The sequence below is a fragment of the Rhea americana genome, unplaced genomic scaffold (genome assembly GCF_003343005.1).
Source record: "Rhea americana isolate MKP2758 unplaced genomic scaffold, rheAme1 scaffold_163, whole genome shotgun sequence".
NCBI lineage: Eukaryota > Metazoa > Chordata > Aves > Rheiformes > Rheidae > Rhea > Rhea americana.
The window spans coordinates 1,559,154-1,582,852 of record NW_028185739.1 but is presented as its reverse complement, the minus strand read 5'-3'; the positions used below and the strand labels follow the sequence as shown (position 1 = coordinate 1,582,852).

The following is a 23,699-nucleotide window of genomic DNA, read 5'->3' as shown; positions in this document are numbered from 1 at the left end:
GCCGGGGATGCGCCGGGGATGCTGCGCGCCGCGCCCGGGGTGCGCCGGGGATGCTGCGCGCCGCGCCGGGGATGCGCCGGGGATGCTGCGCGCCGCGCGGGCGCAGCCGGGCAGGTAACGCCGCGGGGCCGCCCCGGGACCCCCCTTCCCCTAGAACCCCCTTCCCCTGGGATCCCCTCCCCTGGGATCCCCTCCGCTGGGATCCCCTTTCCCCGGGATCCCCTTCTCCCAGGACTCCCTTTCCCCGGGATCGCCCGGCCCCGGGACCCCCTTGCCCCAGCCCCTGGCCGCGGTGTCAGCGCACCCTTCCCGCAGAGAGCGCCGGGCCGGGCCGGGCCGGGCCGGGCCGGGCACGAACGCCGCGGCCTCGGGGCCGCCAGCTGCTGCACCCCGGGAGCCGCCGCGCCGAGAGCCGGCGGCCGCCGAGGCTCCCGGGCAGCAGCCGGAGGGCCCCGCGCACACGCTGCGGGCTTTGTGGTCGAGGGTTTCGGGTGAGAGGCTTCCCCCCGCCCCGGGCTGGCTGCCGCTTCCCCGCAGCGAGGAGAGTGATTAAAAATAATAGTGATTAAAAAAAAATAGAATAAAATAAGCAGAATCTTGTTACGTTTGGACAAGCGGGTCCACATGGAGAAAAACTCCACGTGGTCTCGCTCCTGCCTAGTGGATCTTTAAATGGGAACAATGGGTGGAACTAAGGGGTGCCTCACTTGATCCTATTTTAAGACAAGGCCATGGAAGGTTGAAAGCATCTGCTTTAGAGCATTGTGTTTTCTGTGCTTTTATTTTAGGGATAATTGCTCCATAAAGCATTGTAACTTCCATGCAATAGATTATGTTCTTGCTCTTTGCTTTTTTTCTCTCAGAATATATGATGTTGTTTCTGTTTGTAGACTGCTTTTATAGCGAGGTGGCTTAGGCAAAGTTTACTCAATAAACTTGCTTTTCCCCTCAGGCAGTTTTAGCCCAGATATATGGGCTCTAAAGTCCCAGTTCAGCCTGGGACTAGCACTGTTTACCACTGATCATTGTTAGTTAATTGCTATTTGGTTAAATATTTAGTTTGGATTAAGTTCTTCTGTGCTCTTTTCTTAAAAAATAATAAATAAAGGTGTGTCTAGTAACATAGTAAAAGGCTCTCTGGAAGGCTTTTTAGAGATACCCTGTAGCTCAGAAGCTCCATAAAATTATTTTCTATATTTTGCATGTGCATTTTTCTTACAGGTAACTCACCATGGTATTACTTAATTATTAACAAAGCTGAAAAATCGGTGATATTTGACTCATTCCAGCATACCTTTTCCTCTGAAGTTGTACCATGGTATATTTAATCTCTCATATTATTCCATTATTTTCTAAAGTGACTGCAGACTTCTTGTTACTTCATTAATAGTTTCATTCCTCGTTCTGAAAATAATTCAGATTGCATCGTTTACATCCACAAAATCCAACTCAGAGCCTGCAGTCCTCATCCTGTTCACCATCTATTCCCCAGAAAAGGCAGAAAACGCTGCCCAGCCATCCTGAYGCTTAAGGGCTGCTGTTGTCACCGCAGAATGGTCCCCAAGCCAGGAGGCAACCGCAGCTGGCAGCATCAATCTGCATGACAAGAGAAAAGGAGGCTGTCCAGAGCAGCTTCATAAGGAATGCAAGAGGAYGTCCACTTCTCAGGGTGCAAACAGAAGCCTTGCACCCAGTTGCCGTACTTCTTGAGAGACGTGGGCACCTAGATTGACTTTGTTCCTTTGAAAGCGTTCTCACTGTAAAGGACAGTGCAAGGGAAGGACATTTGGGGGGGGGGGGAGGCACTGGGGAGGACTAGTATGAACGTTCTTGCTTTTCCACCCCCGCCCACCCCAGTGGATGTTCTAATGAGCAGAAAGGATCAGGACCTGAGTTTTAGGGTTAGTCTTCAAAGCAGCCCTTTGCTTTCCTGTGCCAGGAAAGCCCGGATCCCTGCACGTGCAGCGGGTGGAATGACACCCGTTAACCGCGCGTGGCTCTCCGTCGGCAGCCCCCTGCGTAGTGCCTGGCCAGCCCGTGGCCTCTGACTGGCTTGTTGCACAGGGCTGGGCAGGGCAGGGCAGGCTGGTGTAGCAGGTCTGGGTATTAACAGGGCGAGAGGCCTGAGAGAAAAATCAGTGAGCAAAAAGTCCGGATGGTACGAGGTGGCATGCTTCAGAGTCTGCTAGTGAGGGAGGTTCGGTGCCCTCTATAAAAGATGAGGTCTGAATTTCGTAGTGCCTTTTTCGGTACAATGCTGCCAACTCCCGTGTTCTGCAGCAATGACCCAATCGTTATATAAACAAGTGTTTATTTTTGGAACGTTAATATTTAAGAGGCTTAAGTTTCTTTTGCTCAGACTTGTTTCCATACACTGCCCATTTGACAAAGTGTTTCTTACCTACATTATCTGTTGCTAGCAAAGTATCCTGTAGCTGTGTTCACGGTCCATTTGAGCAAGGCGTTCTAGCCAAGATAACTTCCTTTCTTCATATAGCTCTGTTAAATTAGAGCAGGGTTTTATAAAACTACATCATCCTTTTAATTCCTTTTAACATGCCTTTGAAAAAGAGAATACAAGTAACACTAAAAGATATATTGATGCCAAGAGCAGCAAAGACTGACACGAATAATTATCTAAAATGATGCTACCATTGTAAACCAAGGCCCTTTGGAATATAACCATAGGGATCCATCCTAGGATGGTACCTCTCCTAGAAGTAACTACATACCACCACCTGCAAGGAGAGAGGCTGCAGCAGTGCTGATCCCCTTTTGCAGTCTTCAGGAGGTAGTTTGCTTTTTGCTTTCTTCTGAGRTCAGCAATCATTCAGCATATATTCAGCTTAGTGATGATAACACAGATACCTCCTTGGAGAAGACAGAAGCTCTACTTGTCACTTGTAGCCAAACACAGTTTCTCTTCTGCTGTCCTGCTGTAGTTTGTTACCAGCGCTTCAACCTTGACTGCTCTATTCTAAAACTGGTAAAGAAGCTACAAGAACAGAAAACAAATTGCATTAAAAGTGCTTTTAAGAAAGAAGTTACCATGGAGATGGAAAGTCAATTTTTTTTTCACATGCTATTAAAAAGTAGTAGGTCTTTCTCAAACTTGTGTGTTCTTGATGACACGACTTGTGTTTCTGTTCCTCTGCAGTGGTCCAAAGTATAAGGCATCTGTGTGCTGGCAATTTGGGTTACAGCAGTTTCCTTCAGTGACATTTTCTCCAGTCATCAAATTACTACATCTCCATCACTGACGCTCACTGATCCATGGTCCTCGGGCCACTCCAAGCAGCTCCCTTCAAACTGTCAGTCACCTCAGTGTGATAGATTTCCCTGTCTCATGCTCCCTGCAAAATGTATCTACAGAGCCTGTCAGAAGAAAGCTTTTGTTCCTTGTGCTCTAAGAATTATGTCAGCATTCTGGAAAAGAGATAACTGTTCTTAGAGCATGCCTTCGTGTTCCTCGTACAGTCCTGTACTTTCTTACCTGGTTCCATTTTAATGCCGTAGCCTTTAGATTGCATACCAGTCAGCAGGCTATTTTCATAAAGCATTGATAGAAGTAACAGCATAGGTTTTGCACCCTTTAGAAGTGTTATAATTGTGCAGTTTTCAGGGTTGGCTTACTGGACTGTGAAATGAATATGAATTGTGGCCTGATACAACGCAAAACTTTTCCCCTGTGTGTTTATATTGCAACATACAGTTTCACAGTGCTCTGTGAACGTGGACCGTCGGTCTGCGTGCTCAGTAGTGTTTATCACCTAAGTGGAATGATGCAAATGTTAAGACCATTAGAAATACCCTACTGGGACAGCTCAAATCCAGCATGCTGGATATCCTATCGTTAGGAGTGCCTGGCAGGGAAAGCCTGGGGAAAAGGTATAGAAGGAGGTATTTACAGTCCTTCCCACATCCAGTAGTTAGCTGTCTGGGGACTTTCCGAGTTCCAATCCATCTCTTACCTGAATGTGCACAGAGCATTCTTTATTTACATGCATCACTGTGAACCTACAAATTCTGAATTTAGTCAGTTACTTTTTTGTCCAGACACTGCACATCATGGGATCCCCTTTTCTACTCTTCACTGTCCGTTTTACCATGGAACCTCACTGATTTTGTATCATTTGCCAATGTTGCCAACTCACTATGTCCTCAATTTCCAGAGCATTTGTGAACACACTGTACAAGTCAAGAAACTTTCAGCATTCTGGCCTCTGTGCTTATGTACATTTGAGCATCAAGAGTTTTACTTTTCACCTGCACTAAAAAAAAAGTTTGTTACAGGCAGCGCAAATATCCTCCAGAGGCAATTATAGGCCATCATCAGTTCTCATCTTGGATAACCTCATCTTAACTCCAGTTTTTCATGGCAGTGATGGCATTGTATAACCCAGATTTCAGCCATTGTGTTGGCAGTTTTAGTATCAAGGCTGTGCAGAAACAAATGCTCATTTGTACACATTAGAGCATAACACAGCAAGGCTACTTTTCTCGTAGGGCGCACGTAGCTTCGTTCACAGGAATGGCCATGCCAGCGGCGTTCACTAGCCAAAATTGGACTATTGCAATTGCATATGTGTGTGTATAGCCTTGCTTAAAGATGAACCATTAAAACACAGTTTTGAGTGCATCTTCAGGCATCTGGGACAGCTGAGATCACAGGCAAAGCAAACAGCTTTTTACCAAATGCATGATGAGTATGAAATTTTACAGAAATTGCTGTGAATCTATCAGAAGCATCCCTGATCACTAAGGATATAGCTTGGACGAAGCTGGAAGCTGTGGTTAGAGCCTTTGAGACTGTGTGTCCAAGAGCAGGGTTGCATCTTTTGTTTTTTTAAGAACCTACACTCCTATTGCAGATGGCATATACATTTCACCCTATAAATGCAGTTTGGAGAGGTGAAGAAATACTCTACAGGTTTCTAGAAAGCAAGCTGAAGATCTCCAGTATTACATTTTAGAATGGGTTTGTGGCATGTCAGAGAGGGAAATGCTTACAAGAGCAGCTCTTAATTTTCCTAGCTGAAAAGCAAGCCATCTGGGACGCTGGAAGTCCCATGAGGTAGCCCTGATTAAAGATCATGTGTCTCAGAGAAGACCAAGATTTAGGTCTCAGTGATTCTTGGCTCAGTGGTGTGTGCACCTGATGGCCTTATTTTCACCTGTCATGTCCAATCTGCTTCCCTCTTATCCCCCTTCAGCACCTCCCTCTTCTTGCCCAAGGCCTATTGATGAATCTAAGTGGGGTGTCTTAAATGCCAAGACACTTTCCTGCACAAGTTYCCATTTCACAGATGCCTTAACTATTTATAAATATTCGAGACCTTCTACACTGCCATAGATCTGCCTCTTTGAAAGCTAAGCATTATGCAGATGTGTGTAGTAACACAAGACAGCACTTTCGAAAGGAGAAAAGCTCTATTGCTGGTTTATAGTTGGTTGGGGACCACAGGAAAGCTGATCAAAACGGAGCAGCAAGGTTAAGGCATATATTGCTGCGAGAATCACAGCCTCTCTTTCCATCCCAATTCATGCAGAATTTCTTTCTGGCTTTGCACTGGGAAGCAGAATTGCCACCATGTGCTGACATCTCGCTTTTTTGTTTCTCGCTCCCAGCACGCTGTTTCCCCACGCTTTGCTTTCTTTGGCTGCTAGTCCTTGAAAGTTAATAGCCTATCACTGGGTGCCCATTGCATCTCCTGGGCAACTCTGTTCATGTGTAGATAATTCTTGATAGCTCATTCACCAACCTTTGCTTTTCTCTGCAATTCTTTGCCTCAGAGATGAAACCAAGCCCTTTAGTACTACTGAGCAATACCAGAATGAATCTGGAAAGCATGTTTGTACATTTACAAAAGAATATATGTATGTCTTTGCTTACTCTCTTGTGTGAGGTGAAACTCTCAATGTGAAACTAATTGGAACTAAAGTCTGGACGTCTTAGTGCAACAAGGATTATCATAATTACAGTGTAAGTCTGTCAGCTCAGCAGTCATTTACTGCTTAGAAACTACATTTCCTCTAATATTACTAATAAGTTAGAATCTTAATTTTGATTAATTTTAGAATCCATATCTTTTTCATTACTTAAGATATATGCATCTCTTCCTCTAATCTTGTTTTTAGACTTTATGAAGACAATCTGTTAGATCTCCCTGATTTTGAATTGGCTTTTTGACTTATCAGGGCTGATAACTTTGTGTAGAAGTGCAGCAAATTTGCATGTTTCCTTTTTTTTTTTTTTTTCCTCCTTGGTCTTATTAAGCAACACAGTGGTTTTGTAAAGCCTTTTTAATCATTTAAGTTTTACAAAATCTGAAGGCCTTGATCTTTTGAGGAATACTAACTGTTAGGATCAAACTGATCCACAGTGCCCGAGCAGTGGTAACAGTGAAAGCTGTTAAGCTAGGCCAAATGGTCAAAGCATTTGTTCTCAGCTTTCAACACGGTACCCAGACATCGTCCCTCTGCAAGTTCCCCATAGGCAGAACCTCAGCAGAAGTAACTTTCTTTCCATCAATTACTATACTAAATGCTGCTGCCTGAAGAACATTTTAAAGAACTGGGCAGGAAAGGAATGAAATGATCCCAGGTTATAATGCACTCAGGGGAGGCTGTTTCCAAGTGGGATTTCGTTTTTCTTTTTAACTGCTCCATGGCAAAATTAGGTGAGCCGTATTAATTGTRGGTTTCCTCTCCTCTGTTCTTGAACTGTTGCAGGAGCTGGTGTGTGTATTTGTGTCCCATCTACTCTGACACACCTTTTGCTGGTTGCCAAGTAACTAATCATATTGCTGAGAGCCAGTATTGTGTATGAACTGCTCTGGCATTCGTACTCTTCCTCTTCCTTCTCCCCACCTCCCACTCTGCCTCAGCTAGATTTATATTAGAAATGATAATCCTGCAAATATGATCTCCCTTTTCTGCAGTTTCAAGCAACGCGGATGTGCATATTAAGAAAGTATGCCCCGCGGTGGGGTTGTAGGTACAGTTGTGACAAACAGGGTGTTATTACCACCGGGCTAATGTGCACCTCTGCAAGATAATTCAGGTTACCATGGTTACATATGGAAAATAGGGCTACAGGTTAACTCAGGCCAGTGTCGCATGAAGCACAACATCTCACGTCATTTTGCGCACACCTGAGACAATAAAAACCAGAGTGGCTGCCATCATAAATCCCCGAGTCCCCACCCAGCCCTGAGTTTGTAGGTTAACTTCCTGCAACTTCCGAAATAGAAATCCTTGTGTGCAACAGCCTCAGGAATGGAATTGGGGTCAGTATAAATTAACCCACTGTAAGAATCCAACAGAAAGAGTCTGTCTCTGCTTTGTGACTTGTTATTTATTATTTGTGTGCCCAAAATTTTAATGTCTTATGTAAGCTCTGATTTTTCTGAGCTCTCATGTGCTGAATATTAAGGAGGAAGTCTCAAACTAAATCATGCACCTGAATTTTAGACTTTGGTTCTCTGATCCTTATATACAATTTGCATATCTGCACAAAAAGGTCTATGCATTAGCACCAAAGTCTAGCTGCAGAGAGCTGATGTCCAAGACTGCTGGAAAAAAATCAGAGCTACAGCCTGCAAAGCAGATCTTTGTGTTTTGGCTGCTGCCAGAATCAATCTTTTTTCTTAACTGTTATCTTCAGAGGAGCAGGTTTGCTATTGCTGTCGGAAAACTGAAACTCACCCACTCCTCTAAAAGTCACTGTTGAACTCTGAAGACCACTTAAGCTATTAATCCATCAGTTCCTGCCAGTCCTCAGCAATGTAGTTCAGGAAGCTTCGATGATTTATGACAGCAACAAAGATCCTAGTTACCACAGAAGTAAAACTGGGACCTATGCAGAGTCCAGAAGAGGCTTTCACGGTGCACAAAGACGATACTCTTACTGCTGTGAGCACTGACACAAGGTTGCGTCTTGGAGGCAAAGCAGATGGCTTCAGCTGGGCTCAGGAGAGCTCAGACTGATGCTCCCTTGAAAACAGTCCCCTCCTTACTCAGAGCGGTGGAGCTGGTATAACCCACGGCATCAGATGGACCCTTTGCCATGYTTAGGTGACTGCACAGCCAAAAAATACCCTACAAATGGCTTTTCTCCACCTCTTCTTCTTCAAGGAGCCTCTTTTTCCATCTTTCCTGGCTGATGACCTGGCCATGGGACCCGTGTACATCCCACGGGTCGGATTACTGCAGCTGACCGCATTACRGAGCTGCCCAGAACCAGCATCGTCAGCTGGTAACGAACGTGGCCGTCCGCTGTCTCCTTGCAGACCAGGCTGCTGCTGTGCTGGCTTTTAGTGACACGGTAGTTCTGCTTTAGTGTCTTGACTGTAATTTCTTAATCAGTTAATGCATCATGATCACTATTCTGTAAGACAAATTTCAGCCTGCAAGCCACAGCTGTGCTCTCCGGGCCCTGCAGATCAGAGAGCTGCGTACTGTGCTGCCTGTGGAGGAAAGCCAGCTATGGAACAGCATTTCTGGCAGTTCTGCCTGCGCCCAGAACATGAGCATCTTTAGGACTTAGTGCAAAACCTTCCTGTTTGAGAAAAAAGCTGTCAAACAAAGGGACAAATGAAACCTGGAGTGAATTGAAGTTTTTAAAAAATAAAAGAATAAATTCCTACCCTAAGCAGAGCTTTTTCTCATGAAAGGTTTTGGAAATGCCATTAAATCACTTTGGAACTCTGCTATTTATCTTCCGCAGCAACCTGCTCAGGGAATACGGTGGTGGAAGGACATACAAAGGCCTGAGAGGGACAGTTTCTGCCAGCGTGATCTGCGTGTGTTAAAGTAAACTGATCTGTTACTACCCTCCAAAGACGGAAATTGCACATGCACAGGTGTTAGTGAAGAGGAGGTGGAGGACCTGCTCGAAATACGACTCTTGGCTTTTTGAAGGATTAGATCCCTCGCTTTGCTGGTCCAACTCTAAGGAATGCAAAATGTCAGTGTTGGATCAAACTTAAAGAGCGATAGCTTGAGTTCAGTGCAGTCAGTGGACAAATAAATTGTGTTCACTCTTAATTTCTTAACAGCAGAATATATGTGATCTTTTGTGTGGTGTTCAAAACACATCTATTTTAAGAACTCTTCAAGTTTTTCCTTCATCGTGATATATTCTTCTTGCCTTGTTTTTTTAGAAATAGTATGAGGAGCTGGTTTAGACCCATCTTTCCCAGTAGGCAACTCAGTCCTTTCTATTTCTTAGGTGCTGACCTTTCCAGTAGGCTGAGACCTAATCTAATCATCAGGTATCCCTTCTCCTTGAAAGGAGTAAGATGATACAGAGGCATGTACAGCTTGAGAAGGAGTTGCTTTGTTTTGAAGAAAAATAGTTGGTAGGAACATGAGCAAAGCTGAAAGTATTTTCATCTGTTTTTTTAAATTATGTTTAATGTTTTGTTTTCTACTTTATGAATTATCCAAGGGAATCATTCAAAACAGAGGCTTCCCATTCTGGAAAGGAACAAAAATATCTACAGTGGACTAATATGACTAATCAATTGCTCAAATAAGAAAACTAAAAATGTTTGCAATGACAGTCTGTTTTTTTTTCTAATAAATAAAAAAAAAGATTTCCATTAAACTYTGACAGAAGAGTTCAACTTCTAATTTAGATTTGGAAAAAAAGCCTATGCTAGAAAAAGTATTTTTTAGATTAGTTTTCATTTTGCTAGCTTGGATTTTAGAAATTAATGGTGGTCCTCAAATGAAAGTTACRATATTTAAGTGCAAAATATCCTTCCTAACTTTTAGACTGTTGTGCACCTTTGTTTTATGAAAGGCTGGAGAAGACAACTGACCAAAAAGTTTAGAAACAGTTTAAAAAATATCTTGGTAGTTTGGGGAGAAAACAGCTGAGAAAGGAGCTTCCTCTTGCTCCCTCTTTCGTAGAAGTATTTTTAAAAGATAATAGCTTATAATTATTTATTTTTAGAAGCAGYTAGAAGCCTCAGCTGAGATCCAGAGGCCAGTGTGGCTAAGTACTGTACAAAGACAGTTTATCCCTGACCAAAATAATATATATCCCTGTTTAAAATATGAGGAAAATACAAAACTTAGACTACTTGCTAACATCAGTACTAGCACGAATGGCTAGTGACAGTGTGGGTTTAGTCAGCTGAGCTGATTAAAACCAGTGTGAACATGGTAATTTTCAGCAATAAAAATGAAAAGCATCTCAGGAATGTTTCAAATAGGAGCAAATAATTTGTGGTATCAAGTTTTAAATACCACAGTGGTGTCTAGCAGCACATAGTTAGCAACAGCCTGCTGGCATGCCTGGAGGAAACCTGGGCGGGGGGTCATGCAGCTCCTGGGGGGCAGCAGGTGCTCTACAGGGTGGTAAGGGGGACTGGAGTAATCCGTGTGAATCACAGGGTATCCCCAGCCCTCCGCAGCGCTTATAAATGAAGTCACTCCGGACCGGGGCTGGCACACCCACGCGCTCGGTGAGACGAGCCCTTGTACCCACGGGGCGATAGGTGTTTTGAAGTTACTGCCGGGCCTCTCTCCACATTCGCAGCAGCGCTATCTTTCTGTGTTAGGCTTTAAGCAGTTTGGGTCAGGGAGCGGATTGTCACATGCAGCCTGTAAAATAGCGGGCAAAAAGGAGACCTGACGAGGTCGCTAGGAGGAAGAGCAAAGCCAACAGAGTTGCTTAGGAAAGTATTTAAGCAAAATTTTACACATTCTCTTGTTTCCAAAAGAACAGAAAATATTGCTTTGTCACACAAAGATCGGTCAAATTTTTAATGGGAAATTTTCTTGTGTCCAGGGTGGAACTTCAGAACTTGAAAAACTTGGATTCCAGAATAGCCAAAAACTCTGCTACGAAGTCAGCTGGGATGCTGGAGACTGAAAGTTGCAAGACTATCTACTGTGGATATCAAACCAAACCAGGGCTACGTGGACAAACTTCTTTCATCCCAGGTGAGCATCCGTAAGCCTAAAGCATCTCTACTAGCCAAAGGGAGTCTATCCCATTTAATGAAAAATGTAAAAAAGCAAGCTCCAAATCCTGGATTTTCATTTCAGTGCCGAGGGGAAACGAATCTCAAAAAAAGTAAAATAAAATCTTTTCTGATGAGCTGTTAAGTAAAATAATAATGAAATGCTAGTCCTAGGAAAAAAACTACCAAGTTTTTATTTTTCCAGCCAGACATCTTCCTAGGGATTCTCTTCTCAGAAAGCCACTCAGCTTGAACTATAGACTTTGATCTTTTCTTAGGGATGAGTCAGCCCCAACCAGCATCGTACCACCTCAAAGAGTCCTAAAATTTACCACCAAKTCTCTAATACATAGTGCAACCTGCCAGGTTGACAGACCTTGACATGAGGCTGCCGGCAGTTCAGATACTACCCTCTTTGATGTTGGTGTCCTGAAATTTGTCAGGACTTGTTTTATTTTTTCTAACATTCAAACAGGCTCAGATGGACACTTTAAATTAAATTCTTGGTGTTTCCTCTGTAGTTGCAGAGTATCTGCTCCTCAGTTACATAAATCCAAAGCAGTGAAGGAGTGTTTGATGAGGTTTTCGTTTGGTTTACTGGTCTAAGAGATCTTTCAATTGCTGGCTATTTTTTTAAAGCAGCAGTGATGTGTGCATACTGAGATAAGTCTCTAGCAAAGGGGGCCCTAATGCTTATCTATTGATTACTGCTATATAAACAACAAAAGAAAAATAACATTATGTCCTGGTTTCTGATAAAACAACACAAGCTATTATAGATGAAGCAATACATTTTCTGTCCAAATACTCATATTGACAATTAATATGCATCTTTTACAGTAGGAAATAAAATTGTTTTTATTAGTTCCATGAGATTTACCAGAGGAATAAACTACTGTAGTTTGGAAAGCAGAGGCTTAAATATGTGTATTTCATATTGAACATTTTGTAATTCTGCTTAGGAGATTTTAAGTCTGCTCTATACATGAGTATTATCCAGGAGGAAATAAAATGAACAATTATGGCAATCCCATCAGAATCCTATGAAGTGTATTTCAGCGTAGGACCTTTCCTTTGGGTTTTCAGGCACTCCATGTAATTCTATCACAGGACCACAAATCTGCAAGTGTTCTAGGTAGTTMAAAAAGTCTGTAAGAAAGTTGTTATTTTAAAATATTTAACTAGAAAATCACCTATTATCTGAAACTTTTGTTTTCCAGTGGTTTAGTTTGGTTGTTTCTTCCTGTTTTGTTACGTGGGGAAAGCCAGATTTGCGAGGCAGGTCACTGAATTACGCTTGTGTCCAGCGAGCTCAGAGCCGTGGCAGCCCGAAGGCCAGCGAGGCAGAGGACGGTGCTGTCGCTCGTGTTACTTCAGCCCAAGGACTGCATGTTCCCAGAATTACGCAATATCACCCAGCGCGCTGAGCCCCCCCGCCCGCCCCTTCCCCGGCCACAATGGGCACTAATCCCCCCTATCCATTCACAGCCTTTGTCTAGGCATGTGAAACAGGAAACCTTGAAAAAGTAGAAGTGTGGCTGTAATTAGGATTAATCTATTTTTAGCAAGCTGTCTGGTGCCCTATCCATGCTCCAGCTGAGTTGTTGTTTAAATCTATCTGGCTTGAGTCGTTCTGCCTTTGCACCCAGGAATGATATGAAAATTTTCTTTAAAGGAGGAGCTTGCTAGGAGGTTTGCTTTTTAATTTCTGGTGGGTAGTTTTTGGTTTTTTTTACAAAATAACTGTCTTTAATTTCCACATACACTAGGAATCCAGCTGGAAAATCCAGCACTAAAGTAATATAAAGGTTGTCTGCATAGAAAAAAGCTGTACACTTTTTACTATCATTATTATTCATTTTACTGTGTACTTTGGAAGCCTAGTCATGGATTAGGAATGTATTGTTCCACGAGCAGCACAAACAGCACAAAAGGGGAATCATCTCTTAAAAGCTGTATTGATTAAAACCATGTAGTGATATCACTGTGATTTTTCCTAAATAGTACCAGGAAAAGATGTTAAAGATTTAAACGAACAAATGGATTTAAACAAAGTCAGCGGTGCACCTGGCCATTTACTAGTCCTGTATTTAGATATCTACTGCTCATATAGTTAGCCTTTTTGTATTTCTAAAGGAAACATTAATATTATTAAAGTATGATTAGCCATTAGTGCAACACAACTGRATTGAGCCCTGAGAAGACCCACTTCTTGGTTGCCTTGAGTTGRTTTGTTGTACATAGATTTCTCCCCAACAACTGCCCCAGTAATGTTCAGCTKTTGCAAACATTCAAGAAAAGTGTTAGACTGGGCCCTTGCATGCGGCATACCCCTCTAGAGGAGCCACAATAGCAGGGCTGGCGKTTGGGTTGGACTCGCGTTTTGGGTACCATGCTCTAGTGGGATGTGAAAAGGTCAGTCGCCCAGAAGGAGGGAATTTGAGGCTTTTTCTCTTTGTCARTGTGGAAGAAGCAGGTCCCATCTATTTGTGCCCTTCCTGTAGCAAGACTGTGACTGTGGGCGGAAGGCCTGTGCCCCACGGGCAGGGGAAGGGAATATACTTGCATCAAGTATATCTGAAGACCGTGGCTCCCCTGCAACAGCTGGGCTCTCCAGTGGGCATGGCTGCTGGGTGGAAAAGCGTACGGAGGAGCTGCACGTGCTGGAGGTCCAATTCCCTGGCATCAAGAAGAGGCTCTCCTTAGGAAAGAAAAGAGCTCCTCACATAGCACCTTCCCCCCTTAACCGCCCCTGGAAAAGAACACAGCTCAGGGGAATGTCCTGCCTAACATGTAGGGGCTATTTTCCTCTCTTCTCACCTATCCCCCCTCCACCATGTATTTTGGTGACTCATGAAGCTTCACAGTGCTGAACACAGAGAATGGCTATTTCTGCGCTTCCACTGCAATCCCTGCTACCTCCAACCGTGCTGTCAGTGCACCTCAGCCATGCAGAGCACCCCCGCGGGCTCTATTCTTAGCAGCTAATAGCTGAAATAATTACTTTTGTCTCAGCACTGTTGGCTCCTTAGATTTGGAATGTAGCAAAACCTCCTGCTCGTGGAGTCTGTCTGCCCCCCTTTCCCTTTCCCACTGAGGGCACAGCTACCTGGGCCCCTGGGGAGCCAACAAGCCAACTYCCTGGCAGCATTTCCTATACTGTGCTGGCTAGAAATGCTGCAAGATAGCAAGGAGAATAAGCAGAGCCATCATCTGAGGATGCTAAATAACCTTGAACCCAGCTTCAACACGGGGATATAAGCTCTCCTTTGAAGCAGCTTGCATGTTAATGTGGGGCTATCTCTTTGAACAGCTTCTCCAGCTGGGAGTTTCTAAGACTTTATATTCCAGGACTGCAGCTTTTCAAAGTGACGGTCAGGCTTTCACCTGCAGGTTTCCACTTCAGTGCCTACTCTATTGCATGGGCCAACCTGCACAAAGAAGAATACGAGCATTTTATGTAAATCTGACTAATACACATGTATCCTTGACAGCTGTTGGGAATTCACCCACATCTCTAGTTTTACAGTCTCTTGATCTCAACATCAGCTCTTCCATCTACTTTCCATGATCAAGTCACTATAGATGAATCTTGGGGGAGAAAGGGGAAGGGAGGGAGAAAACCCAGCAGCTGCACAATACACACAATAGAGTAATGCAGCATTATCTGAGATCACTTAGTAATTAGTCAGCTGTGCACATCCAGGTAGGTGCACAGAACCAAGMTTAACACTGTTTCAGACTTTTTCATTGTTACTTATGTGCCTGCCTGTTCTTCCTGCTGCTGCCTGGGACTACAGTAAGAAATACAAAATACTGATTGTAACAGCAGCATACGCATGCACTGGGCTAGGAAGGAAGTGTTTCTCAGTGATGGGTTTTGAGCTAATCAAGTCTAGAAATTACTGAAAATGTTACAGAAGCCATTTCTCTGACATTCCTCGATGCAACTTGTTTGGGTAACAATAAACCTCTCAGGAAAAAAAATCTGGACCTAAAGATACATTGTGAATAGTAACTTTTCCACTTGAGATTAGGTTATTGTCACTGTGGAACAAAATTTGATGCATTATATACCATTTGAAATATTCCTTCGTGGACTTTGGTAGCTGTGTAAGTACATATTCTTATTTTGGGGTTGCGAGTCTCTAGTTCCCTGGAAATCTCCATGACTTGATGGTGGTTAGTACAGAATTCTGAGATTGCGAAGCATGCGTGCGTATGAATGCACATGTATGTGAAAACAGAAAGAAGACTTCAAAGTTTTACTTCTGCTTTTCTTTTATGAAAGAACCTCTCCTAAATAATTTCCTATTAATTTCCTCTAAAAGCTRCACTGTTCCGGCAGCTTCTGTTTCAAATGACAGTTAAATCTCACTAACTGAGTGGGGGCTTTTTGTGCAATAAGGACTATAATTAAGCGAGAGGCACAGTTTGAGTAAAATCTGGGAGCAGGGAACTCCTGAATTTCAATACCAGCTTTAATACTGATTCCATATGCGATCTGGGGCAGATGATTATTTAATTATTTAGTACAAAATTGTATTAATATCGTTTTAAACAAGCACCCATTAAAAACTTGACAATTCCCCTAAGTAGCAATGAACAGCATTACTTCTTTAGTTGCCATCAATGTAGAGAATTGTTTTACTATAGCAAATAATTAAGGAGGAYTTTTTTTTAAGAAGGACAATTTGCTCAGTATTTCAACATTCAGATTAATAGAACATTTTAAAAATTAATCACTCTCTGATCCGTGAAGGTTAGAGGAAATAGTCCTGGCAGACAGGTGATTGTGTTATTGTATATGCTGATATTTCTTGCATGGAGCTGGTTGGGAATTCTGTGCTGAAATATATTTCTGATGGAAAATATCTGTTCACTGGGKTTGTGAGCATTTCGTGAGAAAGAAGAAGCTTTGACAAATTTCACATTTTGAAACAGACTTTGGAATAGTTAACATTCCGTGTCAGCATTTTGAAAAATACTATTTTACATTTTAAAACAACCTTCAGTTGGGTTGTAAACTGACGAACATAGTGTTAAGCGTTACTACTAACRTTCCCCTGCCCATCTTTGCCTGCTTCTTTGCTTCTTCAGTTTATAACCATCTGCTCCCCAAGGTGATGTGCTGAGATGTCATTTACATGGATATCGAGGGCGAGGGGTTATACAGATTTACAGCTGCACAGACTTGCTGAGTCTTGGGCAGGAATTTGTTTGGCATTGTCGAGGTCTTTGGACTATGTGATCTTAGCCTTTTAGTTAAACAGGAACATGCCCTGATTTTAACAACTGTCATTTCCTGTAGTCAGAAGGAAGGTGTGGCCGATGGCATTTAAACTGGAACCTGAGCCAAAAGCTCCCCAGCGGGAAGGTGTTAGTTCTGTGCAGTGCCTCTAGGGTTTTATTCTTCCTAAAAGGAATAGACCAAGGATCCTCCTTTGTGGATGGCCAAGGTTATTTTATCACTCACAACACCAATAACGTYTTAGACAACATTCATGAGTGTTAAAAGACATTCGTAACTTCAGACTTTGMGTGTCATTACTGTTAAGGTGGGAGCTGCCAATGAGACCTGAAGATGCAACTTTATGTCCTGTTTAGCATATAAGTATTGGTGATATTATTATTGCCAATACTTATTATTGAAGTTCATCTTTTATCTTGAAGCACTACATTACACGCTTACGTCCAGAGCCTTGCTGGGTATTATAGGTCCATTTGCCTGGCTTTTGTCTTGTCTATACAGCACTGGCACATTACTAGTATATTGTGAATCAGTAGCACACCGATGGGAAAAACGACGAATGTGGAAAAGCCCGTGTGACCCTGAATGTTAATGGAGCTTGTGAGGTAACTCAGGGGTAAGCAAAAGCAACCCAGCTTGCGTAATAGCACATAAAACACTGGCCTACTTTAGAGACTATCATCTCTGACTCATTTTAGTAGCCGTAGCACTCTCAAAATTTTACCTTCATTAATTCAAGTACTTAATGCTTGTGGCTTTGGCCACAAAGCACATATGTAAGGGTTTAATTCCCGTGGGTTTGACTGCRTAAGAAACCATGTCTTGTGGCATTCAGTTGATCCAGCACTATTACCTTTGGTTGCGTGGAGGTTCGATCTTCCCCTGCCTCAGACACAGCAAACCTGCAGTTCTTGTACTGATGTCTGCTCAGTTGCAGTGGTCATCCTCTTCACATGATCAGCCGACCCTGYTCTCCCAGATGCATGGCTCGTGTGGGTTTTTTTTGTTCTTTTTTGAAGAATYTTATCTGAGAAATTGAGAGCTTGCAGTTCTTCTCATTTGTGTCTGTGTGTAACAGGTGTCATTTTCAGTGTAGTACAGACAAATCCCAAAATAGCTCAGGCTCTTCAGACGCTGTGAAGAGAAAAGATAGTGGTTAATTCAGCTTTGGTTGTAGTGAAAAACTCGCTCATAGCTAGCACTGAAGTCCAGAATTAAAATGGCAGATATATCTGGTAATGGTGATATCTCCGGATTCTTTATTTTTCAAATGGACTGCTTCTCACTCTCTCTTCTCTCGTATATGCAGACTGACGCATGAACTCCCTCATACAGTGCTGGCTTTCCATTAGCTTCTCTGTGATTCCCAGATGCTGTATCTACCACCGATCCTCCTCCACGTTTTCCGGTTTTGAGGATACAAGACTGGAGAGCACTGTTTCGTTTGCCTAGTGCTGAAGTTGATTGCATGTGCTAGAGTTAATGCAAAGGATCGTCTTGCAGRGATAGAGGCAAGGAGAAAACGTTTCTCTGCAACATTTCTCTTGCCTGATTATGCCCTGCCGTGCTGAAATATGGAGCTGTTTCGTGCACTGTCTTGGACAGAGATTATTGGATTCTGGCGACTCCAGGAATGCAGTTATTAAGCCCTCCTGCCTACACAGAGTATTCTGAATGTGTGTGTGTGAACCACTTACTACGACTGCTCAGATCAGGAAGAGCCTATAGCTTTCTAGCACTTCCTGTCACTTATCTGACACAGTATGTCTGCCCAGTGGCCGGACCACATACAGCTCAGTGTCCTGAGGCCAACATCGCCGGGTCATCTGGATCCAGCAGCAGTTTCACGCTTTCATGTCCAGAAGACCGGAGCTTGTTCGTGTGAGCAGTTCCTTTGAAGTTGCGTTGTGCTTCATGGTAACTGCAGGCTGAGCAGCACGCGGGCCTAAAAACATTTTATTTTCCAAGACCGAACAGTAGTTCCTGTCATCGAAACAGTTAATCAAAAAGCACTAACTGGAGAGAGAGTGTGTGTGTGTGCATGTGTGTGTGTGTGTGTGCATGTTTGTTTTTTAGAGCCAAGAAGATTGCTTTGGTTTTTTTAAAAACAGAAACCACCACAAAGTTGGCTGCGGTTTCAGCTGTGCTTGTTCGAGATTTGTACTGCTGACTACCAATCCTAAAAGAGTTAACCTAGTAGCATGACTCAGAAGCAGAGARGGAGATGCGACGCCGACAGGCTTGGAAGGAAGCACAGAAACGGAGGTGAGGAACATAATAACGACCAGAAAAAAAGAAGAAGGTGCAGCGTGCGGGAGCGACTTTTCCCGCGGCGTGCCTGGCCCTGGCACTGCTGGCACGGGCTCCCTGGAAAGCTGCAGTTCCGCCGGTATAACACAGGGAGCAGGCTGGAGAATTTAGAGCTGCGTCACAGAGCTCAGAGAGAGAGCGAGAGAGCAAGCTCCGTCGATAGGTCTACTAGCAACAGCCCTGCTGCAGCAAGAGGGGAGAGAGGCAGCGCGAGAGAGGGCTCGAGGGGAAGAAGTGACGCCGACCCCGGGGACCGGGCTGCCGTCGCCGTCCGGAGTCGCTTGCAGAATCCTGCCCGGGCTCCGCCGACGGAGGAAGCTTCGCCCRTTGACGATGCTGGGGATAGGGCGCGCTTAATCCCGCGGGGAGGGAGAGTGGGCAGACGCCGAAAGGGTTAACGGAAGGGAAATTTCTGGAACCTTCTGTTCTGCGGCGCTCCGCAGCAAGCGGAGGGCTGAGCACTGCGCAGATGGTGCACGGACGGAGCTCTTCGGTCCGGTTCGTCTCTCCCACGTACGTACCCTTTGATCAGGATGGGGCTCGGACTGCGTTTACGGTTTTTAATTATTTGCAGGGCGTCCCCTTCCCCCATCGTCCCTAAGTTCGGATCCCGAAGTGCCTTTATTATTATTTGGCTGGGCAGGGTTGCTCTGTTCTGCGTCAGAGCTGCTTTCTCAATGGAGCGATGGCACAGGTTGCCCTAATGCCACTCTTGCCGGCATTGCTGTAATGCAGAGGAGGGTAGCAGTCGTGGGGGAGAGATGACAACTTTGCAAAGACTGCTGTTTTCGTGTTTTGTTTGGGGTTTTTATTCCCTCCCGGCTCCCTGAAGGCTAGCATGCCGGCAGGGCTCCGGCGGAGGGGTTAACAGAGCTCTGCGTTTYGGAGCTCGGCGGTCTGTCACTGCGTAGTTCAGAAAGTGCAAAACGGTGACGCAGTGATCATTGCAGGGCACGCCGGCCCGCTCCCACCAGCGCCGGGCACAGGTACGCCGCGCCTTCCAGACGCTTCCAGCGCGGCCGAAAGGGGTTAAGGATGAGTCGAGCCGGGAAGCCAGCATTTAGGGATTAAATGTCATCATTTTGGCGTTGGAAAGTTGTTTACCTTGCTCTCGCCGTGTCTCCATGCTGGCAGCCTTCCAGCTCCCATGTGATAGTCTTCCCTGTACTGCTGCATCATTAACTAAGTGGCCGAGCTCGCTCCCGATTGGCCGGGGAGGGCTCTCGCCCTCAGCGCGCCGCGCCATTGGCGGAGAAGGCGCTGGCAGGTGAAAAGCCCTCCCGGATTGGCCGCGGACCGGGTGTCAAACCGGAGCGTCGATCCGGCCGGCTCTGAGGCGCGCCGCCGGCTCTGAGGAGCGCCGCCGGCCAGGCCGGCCCCGGCACGCCGCCCTCGCTCCGCGGGGCTCCGCGGGGCTCCGCGGGACCCTCCGGGCGAATGAGGGGAAAGGGGGGGGGGAGGAAAGAAAACAAAATAAATAAAAACCGCAGCAGAACGAACTCTGTGCGCGCGGCGCCCACGGGACCGCGCGAGCGCCCGACGCCGCGCTCCACGTTTGCGCCCTGTCAGGGACGGGCAGGTTTCGTTTCGCCGCGCAGTTGTCGCAATGACGTGTCAGAGCTGCTAACCACCGTGCACGGGAAAGTACTAGGGTTTGGGGCTTTCTTGCTTGCTTTCTTCCTTATAAGGGAATTAAGTGTTACCTTCGGGCTTTGGTAGAGCGTCAGTAAACAGGGTAGCAGCACTGTGAACTGCTTGGGGCAGGGACCGCGTCTGGAAATTACGTCGCGGGAATAACTGAAGACGTGAAAAAGACTCTGGGCTAAAGTCTGCTTTCATTTATGTAAGCATGAATTTGCCACAGTCTCAGTAACATCGGGGAGAGCCGAATACAGCCCTGTAAAAGTGTAGAAGAAAATAACAGCATCAGAAAACAGGAATAAAAAGAGGATTGGGAAGAGACTAGGTAAAGATGAACGGGAGACGGAGGACGGGCAGCATATCCAGAGAGAGGATGAGGAGATGAAGATAAGGAACATTTTACTCTCTTAATCATTTACTATACTATTTTTTCCACCTCTCTTCTTAAAGTGGCCGACAGTGAAGATGGCAGCTCTGCCTGGAAGTTCTGACGACACAGCCAGATTTGAGCTTGGTCCTCCTGGCCGAGGAAGTCATCTGATTGTGCGGTGGAGCGGTAACTTTGCTTTCTCATACGGCAGGGAACGTTATTCCTTAGCCTTTCGTCATACCAAGCTTTAAAAAGTTTAGGGATGTGGTAGCGTAAGCGTTTATATTACTCACTCACCGACATCTCAAGAGTCAGGCGTGGTGGTTTAGCAGTAACGGCTGGGTTGAGAACCAGCTCCAGCGTACCATGTTCTCTGTTTCCGTCTCCTTACAGTAGCCAGTCCCCCGAACGGCAGTCTGAGAGAGAGAGAGAGGCTRCATTTACACACGTACACCCACCGTGACCGAATTTTGTTTCTGTTAGGTTGTAAAGGCCGTGCGCCCTGCAGTTTTATCCCCGACGCCATTTCTTTGCGCAGTAGCACAGAGGGGAGGAAGCCATTTCCAAAGGCAGTGCCGTGGCAGGAAAAGGGAGGGAAGAAGACAAGACCGTAGGTGCCACTCCCCACTTTTTTTCCCTCCTTCCCTTCTGTTTCTTGCCCCCTCCTTTTCTGCCACACGCCATAGGGAATTTCAGACTCTCACTGCAGTCGTCACAACCCCTCCTGACTCACTGAGCCTTYGCTGGCTGTAGCTGGCTCCCTTGGAGCATCCTTGCCTCCTGCAGCGCCAGTTCCGCAGAGCAGGGGAACAACAGGAATAGCAGCAACAACGGTGGTCCCTGCAGCAAGACAGACAGGCGTAAATACACACATATGTAAGAACAGCACATACACAGCAGCTCCCGTACGAGGCAGCAGTGGAGGTAATTCTGTACGGCTTGCAGCTCGACTAAGAAATGACGTTCTGTTGCTTGGAAGATGGGTGGGTTAAGTCTATTTTATTGAGCACTGTCTAAACGGATGACCCTCGCGTTTTTCCCCATCACATGTTGTGGGGCAGTGGGCCCTGCTAAACTTGCAGTGGTAGYGCTTCTTAAAGGTATTCCTTAGTCCTTTGGAAGGAGCTGCATCTGGCAGCCCATATACTTACTATGGCATATTCATCCTTTCTGATTTCAGCATACGGATGCATTTGTTTTTATTCCTTTTGCTATTATTTTTTTTTTTGCCACAGAGATGGTTTAATTGCAACTGAGTGCAGAGAGGGAAAGGATACTGAGAGATAAAATGATTATTTTAGTGTTAAACTTCAGCTATAAATTGGATTGCACATGAATTGGTTCATGTTACTGTTGGTAACTGATGGTTACTGTTACCAGATAAATCTATGGAACTTTGCAAGATTATGTGAAACAAGGCTAAGCAAGGGCCATGGTATATTTCTATAAGTCAGCAGTGATTCTGGGCATGAGTGGTATCGTTACTGTACGCTAGTGATACGGGTAACTGTTTCAAAATGGTTGTCAGAGTTTTGCCTCAAAAGGACTTGGAAAAGCTGTGATTTCTTACTCCCTCTGACTCTCCGTGTGTGACACTGTACAAGCTGAATCATTTCTCTGTATTTTGGTTTTCTTCCTTTGTAAAGCGGGGTTTAGTATACCTCTCAGCCTTAGTGCGGCATTATGACGCAGTATTCGTTAATGCGTTGGGTCTGCTGGCAAAATACATGCAATTTTCTTGGGAGTTTCACTGTTCAAGGACCGCAGAATTTGATAAAGGAAGTTAAGGATTGCAAATGCTCATACCATAAATTCAACAGCATTACCGTATTATTCTTCCTTGATAGTAAGGAAGGCTTTTGGAATGACGAGACAACCATGGTATCTTGCTGCACTTGTTTTGCCGATGGTCGTGTTACATCTGTGACGCAGTCCGATTTTGCTGTTGGTTGTTGTCTCTGCTCCACGGAGTTGAGCTGATGAGGGCACAAACTAGAAGATGGCTATAAACATTAATTTAACGTTGATGGTAAAGTTTGCAACCATACCCAAAGTGGCAGGGATATCGGCATCCACCTATTTCGCCACCCACAAACAGCGAAGGAATCAAACGAACACGACAGCACCCCTAGCCATTTTGTTGCTCGCAGAGTAGATTCTAAGCCTGCAGCGCTGCTGCTGCTGCTGCTGCTGCTGTTAATTTCCATGTCATACAAATACAGCATCGGGCTCTGTGTCAGGAGCTTTGCTGATGCTGTGAGAAGCTTACGGTCTACAAGCAAATGTTTTTCTTTCTTATTTGGGAAAATCCTTTAATATGTCCAAACACCAAGTATTTTACCCTCACTCTTCATACAGATCACTTCCAGAACTATCCAGAAATTGCTGCCTTGTATTTTTTCTAAAACTTGTTCACGGTATTTTCTTACGGTTTAATATGGGTGTGGCTGGGGGGGTTGTTGAGATTTAAGTCGTGTTGATTAAGTATCTGTATTGCTGACGCTAATGGACAGAGACATATGCAAAATATATCCAAGTTGCCCATATCCTGTATGTATCATGCCAAATATATTCAAGTTGCCCCCATATGTCTATACATAGATACATATATTCCCAAGCCTTGATTACAAACGTGCCCTTGTTATGGGACAAGGAAGGAGTACTCCATTCCGTTCTCATCCGCCCAGAAGTTTTGTTGCAAATAAGGCAGTAGAAATGACTAACTCACGTTTCAACAGCATTTAGAGATGCCAGTATTATGTAACGTTATCATGGCATAGCTCTGAGAGTGGTACCCATAGCTGCCTGCTGCATTGCCTGCAGCAAGGTCATTCCCCCGACTGTCAGCGACCAGTCGGTTCTGGATCTCTCAATCTACATTTCTTACAATGGTGACAGTGCTCGAGCCCTGAGCCTGGACGTAAAGCTTGAAAATTAATGCTGTTACAGCAGTGGGCCATTGAGCCTCAAAGCATAGATCAAAAAGTCCTGCATCTCTGAAATGTTTTAAAATCCAAGTTTCTTGAGCTAACTGCAAAAGCAAGCTTAGAAAACCTTTCCGCCAGTTCCCTCACCCATTTTTCCTCTGGACATATTTTTAGGACTAGGCATCAAGTTACTCTGTGTTCTGGCAAAAAAAAAAAAAAAAAAA

At 44.8% G+C, this 23,699-nt stretch overlaps 2 long non-coding RNA genes across 3 annotated transcripts in view; one reads left to right on the top strand and one right to left on the bottom strand.

The window, feature by feature from the left end:
• Positions 1-11,681: 11,681 nt before the first annotated feature.
• LOC146598460 (uncharacterized) lies at positions 11,682-23,389 on the bottom strand. 2 transcript variants are annotated; one of them, XR_014895277.1, is made up of 6 exons: positions 22,375-23,389; positions 21,282-21,388; positions 20,846-20,964; positions 17,081-17,361; positions 13,543-13,677; positions 11,682-12,125 (listed from the first exon to the last, which is right to left on the bottom strand). It is a non-coding gene; the product is annotated as an uncharacterized LOC146598460 (long non-coding RNA). The 2 variants fall into 2 exon arrangements; XR_014895276.1 differs by lacking the exon at positions 11,682-12,125 and having other exon boundaries at positions 12,443-13,677.
• The window catches only part of LOC146598459 (uncharacterized), a 7,575-nt gene continuing 2,282 nt past the window's right edge, over positions 18,407-23,699 (top strand). The window contains exons 1-2 of the long non-coding RNA XR_014895278.1: positions 18,407-19,050; positions 20,629-20,734. This is a non-coding gene — a long non-coding RNA (uncharacterized LOC146598459). The remainder of the gene's footprint in view (positions 19,051-20,628; positions 20,735-23,699) is intronic.